This window comes from Hippocampus comes, unplaced genomic scaffold (genome assembly GCF_001891065.2).
Source record: "Hippocampus comes isolate QL1 unplaced genomic scaffold, H_comes_QL1_v1.1 scaffold62, whole genome shotgun sequence".
NCBI classification, from domain to species: domain Eukaryota; kingdom Metazoa; phylum Chordata; class Actinopteri; order Syngnathiformes; family Syngnathidae; genus Hippocampus; species Hippocampus comes.
In genome coordinates, this window is record NW_017806062.1 from 958459 (window position 1) to 967267 (window position 8809).

At 45.4% G+C, this 8809-nt stretch overlaps 1 protein-coding gene across 2 annotated transcripts in view; it reads right to left on the minus strand.

Moving 5' to 3' along the window:
* plxnb2b (plexin b2b) overlaps nucleotides 1-8809 on the minus strand; it is a 194578-nt gene that overhangs the window by 142358 nt on the left and 43411 nt on the right. Inside the window, exon 2 of one of the 2 annotated variants that reach the window (XM_019893345.1) lies at nucleotides 5037-5159. The exons of the other annotated variant lie outside the window; for it this stretch is intronic. The gene's annotated coding sequence lies outside the window, so the exon portion shown is untranslated. The remainder of the gene's footprint in view (nucleotides 1-5036; nucleotides 5160-8809) is intronic. 2 annotated transcript variants of the gene reach the window in all.

Sequence of the window (8809 nt, forward strand, 5' to 3'; positions counted from 1 at the left end):
CCGCACGCCCCTAGGGAGGATCAGAAAAAAAAAAAAAAAGATGTCATTCAGTTGCTAATTTCAGTAGCATGACACGGGGGAACTTTATCTGCTGTGCTGGGAACTACTAGATATAGCACCCAGTTTCACAGTTATCACGTGTAGATTTTAACAGCGATCATTGTTTGTTTGTTGAACATATAAACAGATAATAGACATTTTGTCAGGAAGTAAAGGGAGGTATTTTTTTTTAAAAGCTGAAGAAAAAAACAAATAGTCATCATTCAGCACAATTTACATGTTCAAAGGAAGTAGGAAGAAGTAACAAACTTATCTAGCCCTACCCCTTGTTCTTTGTGAGTTTTAATGATCATTCATTGAGTATATCTCACTCTGAAAAGAAAAGGAATAAAGTCAACATGTAGACGTACTCAAGTATACAAATGCATTTACACTTATGCGAGCTGTACTATATATATATATATATATATATATGCCACTCCCACTTGAAGTTTACCGTCAAATTAATATTTCAACAAAGATAATGACATATCTATTTCAAACAACCACATAGTAGCTTTTAGTCTGCTAGCTTAAGGCTGCTAGCTTAACGCTAATGCCAACACATAACGCGAAACGCCATGGATGGACGGGGTTCAATAACAATCTCTTCGCTGCGGTGTTATAACCCTTCAAGCAACAGACGTTAGAACACAAACGGTGGCACAACACATAGGCAGATAACGTAACAATACTCTATCGTCTGCAAAGAGTGACTGAATATCACCGCTGAGGAGCTGTAATGTTTTTTTTTGTCTCCTACGTAATGACCGTCTGTTTTTACTGCCCTTCTGATGTTATAAGGAGCTACCGTGGGCTGCTTAAAACCAGCAAAAAGATTTCACATCAACTGAAAAAGCTTACGTCTGAAGTAAATTGGCAAAAGAAAAAAAAAAAATCAAAGGCTATTTCTCCTGCGTTTATCATCCGTTTTAATTTGTTTTGCAAACAGCGAATAGAGCTTCACTTATTTGTATTTGACTTCTGTTCACAAAAATGGCGACTTCACCCAACCGAGGGGCCAACGAAGGGGATTTGCATACCGTCAAATTTTGGACTGCCCGGGCAACAAAGGAGCGACTCAAGAAGAAGCCTATTCAGGTTATGGAGTAGATTTGAGTGGTCATCAGCCATCCTTCTGTGCTCCGAGTGGAATATTGGCGACTTCCCGCCGCCGTCCTCAAGTTATTAATCAAACACGCTCGCCATTTAATCTTGAAGATGAGCAATATAACCTACGCAATTACAGGTCACAATTTAATTTCCTCACCTTTATATTGCGCTCATCAACGGTGGCTTGTCATCTCGTTGGAGTGAAATATGGACAGAGGGGCGCTTGCACGGCCGTTCGTCTGGAAGGATTTTAGCCGCAGTTAATTGCCGGGGATCTTCCTTTAACGAGCACCAGCGCGAACCCTAATGACTTGCACTCCTTAATGAACAAGCGCACGACGTGCTGGGCGGCGAATCAACAAACTTTTGACGTCATTTTGTTGAAGTTATCGTGCTCGGGCTCTAATTGGACTATCGCACCCTCAAACACAAAGACAAAGCGCCGACTGTTCATTTCTCGACTGCGTTCTACCGGCAAGCTTTAAGGCACAGGGAAAAAAATAGTTGATCAAAAACATTCAACTTTAACTAATGAATATTGTCCATATGACGATAGCCTCGCTAAATGTACATCTTTCATCTCATTACAGTGTTGTCCGAGTACTCCTGGGGAACGTTCCACTTGTGAGCACAATTTAAAAAAAAAAAAAAAACAACTAAAACCATCTCTGTCATTGCTACTGTGTGGTCCACGGAAGACGAGATAGGAAATTGGAAACAAGAGGAGCCACAACTGCCTTAATGCGTGGAAAAGAAAGGTGGTGGCAGTGGTGAGGGTGGGGAGGAGGTGAAAGACTAATTAGAGGCACCCCACACACCACAAAAGTGTGATGTAGCGAGACCATGACTAGGACTGTTGGGAGATGTGAAATAAGAACTGGCGAAGATGATGTGTTTTGTTTGTATTTTGTGCGGATGTGTGTGTGTGTGTCCTGCCGAGTGATGGATGGGCGATCGTGGTTAATTGCCTCAATCCCTCTGCGGGCTCGCGTGGAGCGAGTGGGCCATGTCAAATTAGGTGAAACAGGGACAACGTGCGGCGCGCGGACCTCCACCTGTGTCCTGGAAGGCTCATTTATGCTCTCCACGCATATGAACGCGCATTTGGATGAGGGATGGAGCCATAACGCTAGCTTTTTACCCGGAACAAAAGCAAAGTTGGATTATTGCCACTAATGTGTCCTTTCTTTTACATCGAGAGTCAAGATGCCACAATCACCACCTGAATGGACGCACCAACATCCCAGTTGAAGTACACACGTAAAACTAAACATGAATCCATTCGGAATGCTAGGCGGACGCTATTTTGCACTGCCCCGGATCCCTGCAAGCTACGATTAGCTCGCTAACATGGCTAAAAATGATGCGGAGCCGCAATTTCGCTTCGCGCCCAAGTGTCAACACATCACACGTCAATAATCGCCGCCCTTGTGGCAGCCCATGAATTACACTTCTGATTAGTATCGTTATTTTGAAACGAGGACGGAGGAGAAAGACGGGAGAAGCCAAGCTAATTGCGAAGCTTTCGTGACAGACATGCAGACGTGAAACACCAAAATAGGTGATTGGGCGATACTGTACGCTTAGTCACAAAGAGCCGGCTGAAACCACGTTAGAGTGGAAAGTCACCAACTTTGAACGGCAAAATCACAGGGAAATTGTATAAAATTAACATAACGCTACACAGCTACATAAGGCAGGAGTAGCACATCACCACATATTTCAGCCGAGGTGACAGGCCTGAGGTGAAAAGTATAATCATCTAATCTGTATTATATATAGCATAAGGTAACCTTTATTCATTTCAAAAGATGGAAATTGGCAACGTTTCACCAAGAGAAACATAAATGCTAGGGAAGAGATTTGTAGGAGAAGAAGCTTGCACTATTTAAATTTTGAGCATCCTTAACTATCGAATCCAATAGATTAAAAATGTTACTGGTCTGTTTGCAATACAGAGTGCTGATTCAAAAGTTTTACTTTGGAGGTCTGATTCATTTGATTTAATACCCTCGCTACCAGTGAAAACGGAATCGGTAAAGGCTAATTCATCCATCGCCACAGATGGACGCAACAGTGGCAGACTGACAAGTCAGATACTTCAGGCTGCGACGCCATTACAAGGTTGATGCCATAAATACATTAAACTAAATATTGAAGCCATCTTTAATTCACGATTATGGTTCGAGAATAACATATCCTATTTCACAACACACTGCGATAACTGCCCCGTGGTAATGTACCTGACATAATCTAAAAAAAAATATGGACATTCAGACAAATTGTGATGCAAGTGGATTTCGATAAGTTGGCGGGGGTTGGTCATGGGTGGATTTGAAGAACGAGACTTTACACCAGGTCCCAAATCTGAACGGCTTACTCACAGACATTTTCTGACATATGCTGCGAAACAAAATGTTGCTTGTGTGTGTGTCATTTCACACTTGATGGCTGGGTGGGCGAGCACTCCAGAGACCCAAATATGTGTACGCGGAGCAATGACAAAGTCAGCTTAATTGACGATTAGTCATTAATTGCAGTTGACATTTTTTCAGGAAAAAAAAATAATAACACCGTCGCATAAACGTCTCTATAATGCAGTGATCCCCCATCCACTGTGCCGCAGTACATTAACGTGACATGATAATCAGACTTGCCTGGGGAAATTAACAAATTTCACTTAATTGGTCTGAAAATGATGATTTACCTCCTACAAATAATATACTGTATCTGTCAATGCAAGTGACATATATTGACACGCAGAATAATTCAACGTTCTTTACTGGGCATACCATCGGAGAGCCTAAGTCATGGCATGCACACACTTGGTAAATAAATGTATGAGTACACCGGGACGAGATCATCATTCTTTTAGTACACTGTACAGTGTTTGCCACGCTACTTGGCCATTCTCCTACTGCACTGCATGTTCTTTTTTTCGTCATTTTAGCAAGTGACTTTTTATTTCTTAGCTTTGAAATGTCTGTGATTTGTCCGTTTGTACATGCATTTTTAAATATGCGAAGCACAGTCGTATTGTTTTTTTTTCTTGTATTATTGAGTAGTACCTTGCGTATGAAATTCGCTTTATAAGTAAAGCTGCCTTGCCTTGCATTTCCGCCGCCTCGCAACATTGCTCAATTTTTGGGTGCGACATATGTACCGTATTTTCCACACTATAAGGCGCACCTAAAAACGTTTCATTTTCTCAACAGCCGACAGCGCGCCTTATAATGCGATGCACCTTACATATGGATCAATATTCTGATTTCTTGAATGTAGTATTTTAAATGTTCTGTATACTCCGAAGCGCCTTCCTTATAGTGCGGAAAATACGGTACTTGTCCATCACAGAAATCCCTTCTGTAGCCTATGGTGGAATTATTGTTTTTATTCCAGGGTATTTTCTTGGTGTGATGCCCTCACATCTAGGAAAGGAGAGCCACTGTTGTCAATGAGCTTGAAAAAAAATGGTGTCTTGTTTGAGTTCCCAAACAGCAGATTGTAAAATGAATGAACATTTAAAAAAAAAAAATTAAATACGCTAAATACGGTCTCTCTATATCGTAGATTTTTAACGAGCACAGGTGGGTCTGGAACCGTGTATGATTTTTGTGAATTGTTTTGTTATGAATGTACCATGTGATTTTTCTACAATACTGTATGTTAAAATGAGGAAACGCGGCCGTTGTGCTTGTTTCCCTTTTATTAGCCGTGATACTCGAAACATCCACTCATGGAGGGACACCAACGCTGGAAGCAATGGGAACACTTTGCAAGAATCTCCGGTTGTGAGACATCACACGGACGCAAAGGAAGGACACTATGAGGACAACACACGGGCTGTGTAAGTGAAAATAAAACGCGCTGTGGGTGCTACTCACTCGGAAGAGGCCGACGTTGGGCCAACCCTACTTGACACTTCAATCACCGGCAGCCAGAGCTCCGGGCAAACTCGGTCCAATTAGTTGGACGCTGCCGCTGACCCCCGGCTTCATTAAGGGTTTCTGCAAGGAGAAAGGGAGGAGAGGATGAGGAAACACGGTAGCGGTATGTGAGACACACTCACATATACGACGCACACACAGGAGGGGGTGAAGCTCAAGGTTACAGATAAACCCAATCAACTTGTTCACACCGGTACTCCCGGTGGGCTTACACCCAGCGCTGATGGCGAGGAGGGCTTCGGCGCGATTGAGTGCAGGGGTCACCGTACAACCCCGAAGTACAAGTACCCCCAACCCCCAATACAGGTGTGACTCTCAGACACGCAATTACCAGGCTGAGAATGTGCTTTTTTTGTGTGTGTGTGTGTGTGTGTGTGTGTGACAGAGACAACAAGCCATCAGAGGGGGAGATCAAAGGCGTGGGAGCAGAGGTGATAACGGATAGCTCAGAAGCGCCCGCAGAGCTGCACAAGTAGCAGCGGGAATGTTTCACTTGGCTCTCCACGTCAAAAAAAAAAAAAAAAAAAAAAACTCGTCGAGGGAAGAAGTACCAATCCAAAAAACAACATGTCGGATTTATGACATGCTTCTTATGACACGATGCACTGGGGAGTACAAATCTTTGCGGTCTGGGGAGCAAAAGCGTGCGTGCGTTCGCAACAGTGAACTGCGGACGCGTCCAAATAAACAAGGCTATTTTGGAAAAAAAAAATGTTTTTTTTCCCCAGTGGATTTTGGTCTTTCGGCGATACACACATACATGGTGCCTGCCAAGCATCGTTGGGGAGCACAGAGCAGTCCAAACATGTTTTGCGGACAGTCAGATTGCAGCAGAATTAAAAAAAAAAAAAATACATTTAGAATAAACATTTTCATACAAGTTTGAAAAAAAATGCAATTAGGTGTCAAATGCACTTATTGAATTGTGATTTACATGCACAACTTGTCCTCTGTGATGATCATGGTTTGCATAAATTACAAAATTGGCTGAAATGGCCCGGAAGGAGTCTTTTCCTGCAGGTATGAAGCAAACAAAATAAAATACAGCAGGGGCCTCACAGTGCAGAGGTACCGGGTTCGATTCCAGCTCCGGCCTCCCTGTGTGGAGTGCGCATGTTCTCCCTGTGCCTACGTGGCTTTTCTCCGGGTAGTCCGATTTCCTCCCACATTCCAAAAACATTCATGGCAGGCTGATTGAACACTCCAAATTGTCGCTAGGTGTGAGTGTGAGCGCGGATGGTTGTTTGTCTGTGTGTGCCCTGCGATTGGCTGGCAACCAGTTCAGCGATTCCCCCGCCTACTGCCCAAAGAAAACTGGGATAGGCTCCAGCATGCCCTGCGACCCTTGTGAGGATAAAGCGGATCAGAAAAAGGATAGGATGGATGGAAAATACAGCAGAGCCCAAAACACCAATCATGACACTTGGCATCCAGGATCCACCGTGCTCTTGTTCAGATGACATCAACCATCAACATGTCACAAGCATGACCACCGCAACAACAAATCATGGATGACTTTGACCTTCATATCAACATACGAACAAAAAGAGCCACACAACGAATGCATTCCTCCCAGTGATCATGCTCAGCGGTCGTCACGGTCATCTCTTTTTGCGCCGGCCGATGGATGGAAACCTCAAACGCCTCATCTTTTGATTATAGCACTTCGATCAGGCTAAATGCAATGTTTGCGTCGGCTTTGTCATCGCCGCGGCAATTGCTGTTGTCGCGGATGGCCGGACAGGCACTGGCTGGCCTTTTATTCAAAACAAGCCGAGGATGAAAGATCAATGGGCCCATTGATGCCATGAATTGGAAGGGAAAGTTCACAAATAAAGTGGAAGATTATAAGACGGCGGGGAGGGCGTTGGGGTCATATGCTCTTCTCGGAGCAAGAGGGCGTATTGATCAGCGGAGATGTACGGCTTCCAGCCATTTATCACGGGTTTCTCGGACCGACAGAAAAGTTCTACTTGCTGAGAAGCTGCAACTTTCTACATCCATAATGCTTCAGAGTAAGCCCCACCCCCTGGACATGAGTTCTTGTCCGCCGAGAACCTGGATGGCACTTTTTTTTTTTTTTGCACGTGACCGTTCAATTGGCTCAAAAGAAAGCAGATAGCATGCTAGCCAAGTCTGGGAGCGCAGAAGGGGACGCTGCACATTGGGCAGGTGGGGATCATCTACAATGAGATGGGGTAGTGGGATGTCAGGGGTTTTTTTTTGGGGGGGGGGGGGACAGGGAGGCCAAAGAGCGACAGAGAGAAAGAGAGTGAGAGGCGAGTGATGGCGACAGACTTCGAGCCAGAGACAAGGCCCCGATGGAGCAATTACAACAGCTCCATAGAAGGTGTGCTGAGCCCCGAGGCACCGTCTCAAATGGCACGCTGCCCTGCCACGCACACACACACACACACACACGCACACACACACGGAGCCTTAATAAAACAAAAAGCCATCCACACATCCTGGATGAAGCAAAGCGGCAGAGGAAAACATGAGAAAATCCAAACCATCCTCGTGTGGGAAAATTCCCACCGAAGAATTTTGTTTAGGCCCGATGTCAAAGTACAGCTAAAACGACACAGTGAAGGTCGGCGTGCGTTCAAAGCTCGGCGGCGCTGAAATGGTCTGCGAAAGCCGCTGACAACCTCGAAAACGGTTTCTCAAGGCAACCGTTGACACAATCGCGGCTTTTGTTTATGTGACAGCTTCAAGTCTAAACAAGCTTGTTCACACAGCCCTATAAAAATGAGCACAAATGCTGGAACACGCGTGCCAGGGCCCGGAAGAGGCAAAGTCACCTGACAATGTCAAGGAACTCAAGCTACAAACTGCCGTGATTTATTCAGCCGCTCCTTCAAGTCAAAAGTCACCAAAGCGAGACGACGTCTGAGAGCGTGCGTTCGCACAGTCACTACAGCTTGGCTCACTGTGATAATTCGAAGCTCAATGAAGCCAGCCGGACAACTGCTTTCGACACGAATGAGCGTGGACAGCGAGTCTACTGTTGCTCAACCTACATTTTTCATTTCCGCCTCTGAAACTACCTCTGAAGCGGTCAAATTCACAGGCGGACTTCATCCTACCCCCCTCCCCCTTCATCCGTAGAGTAGAAGCCGGCGAAAGATGTGCAAAGAGATATGGGGGAGATGGGGGGGGGGGAATTGAATCAAGAGAAAAGTTCTCGCGCACCGGTATGCACCATTGATTTCCTATTCTCTTGGAAACATTTAATGAGCTTAAATAGGAGCCTCGTTTGACACTGCCACAGCGACTCGTCGGGGGCCTCCCGGTGAGAGGAAATCGTTCAGCTGCCGCGACGGCAACCGAAGGCGGCGTGAGAGGAGGGGGAGGAGGGGGGTCGGAAGGAGGTGGAGAAGGTTGCCGGCGGGAGGGACGCGGAGGTTCTAATGCCAAATGAAGTGACGTGTCGGACAGATGTTGGATTAGGCTCGGCGTGGTTCTTAATGGAGAGGAAAAAAGTGAAGGGTGTCTCTGGCAAATGGAGTCCTCGTTTCTTGCGTACAAGGTTGACTAGTTGTTTAGTCGAGAGGCACTTAGACTCACAATCAGCACCCCCTCGGTGATTGACAGCTTCTCCTTGACTGCTGCGCTTCACCTCATTATTTCCTGAATGACCCCCTTCAACCCCCGGTCCCTGCCTATGGTTGTTTCTTCAAGTCCGCATAGTTTTTTGGCAACCCCCC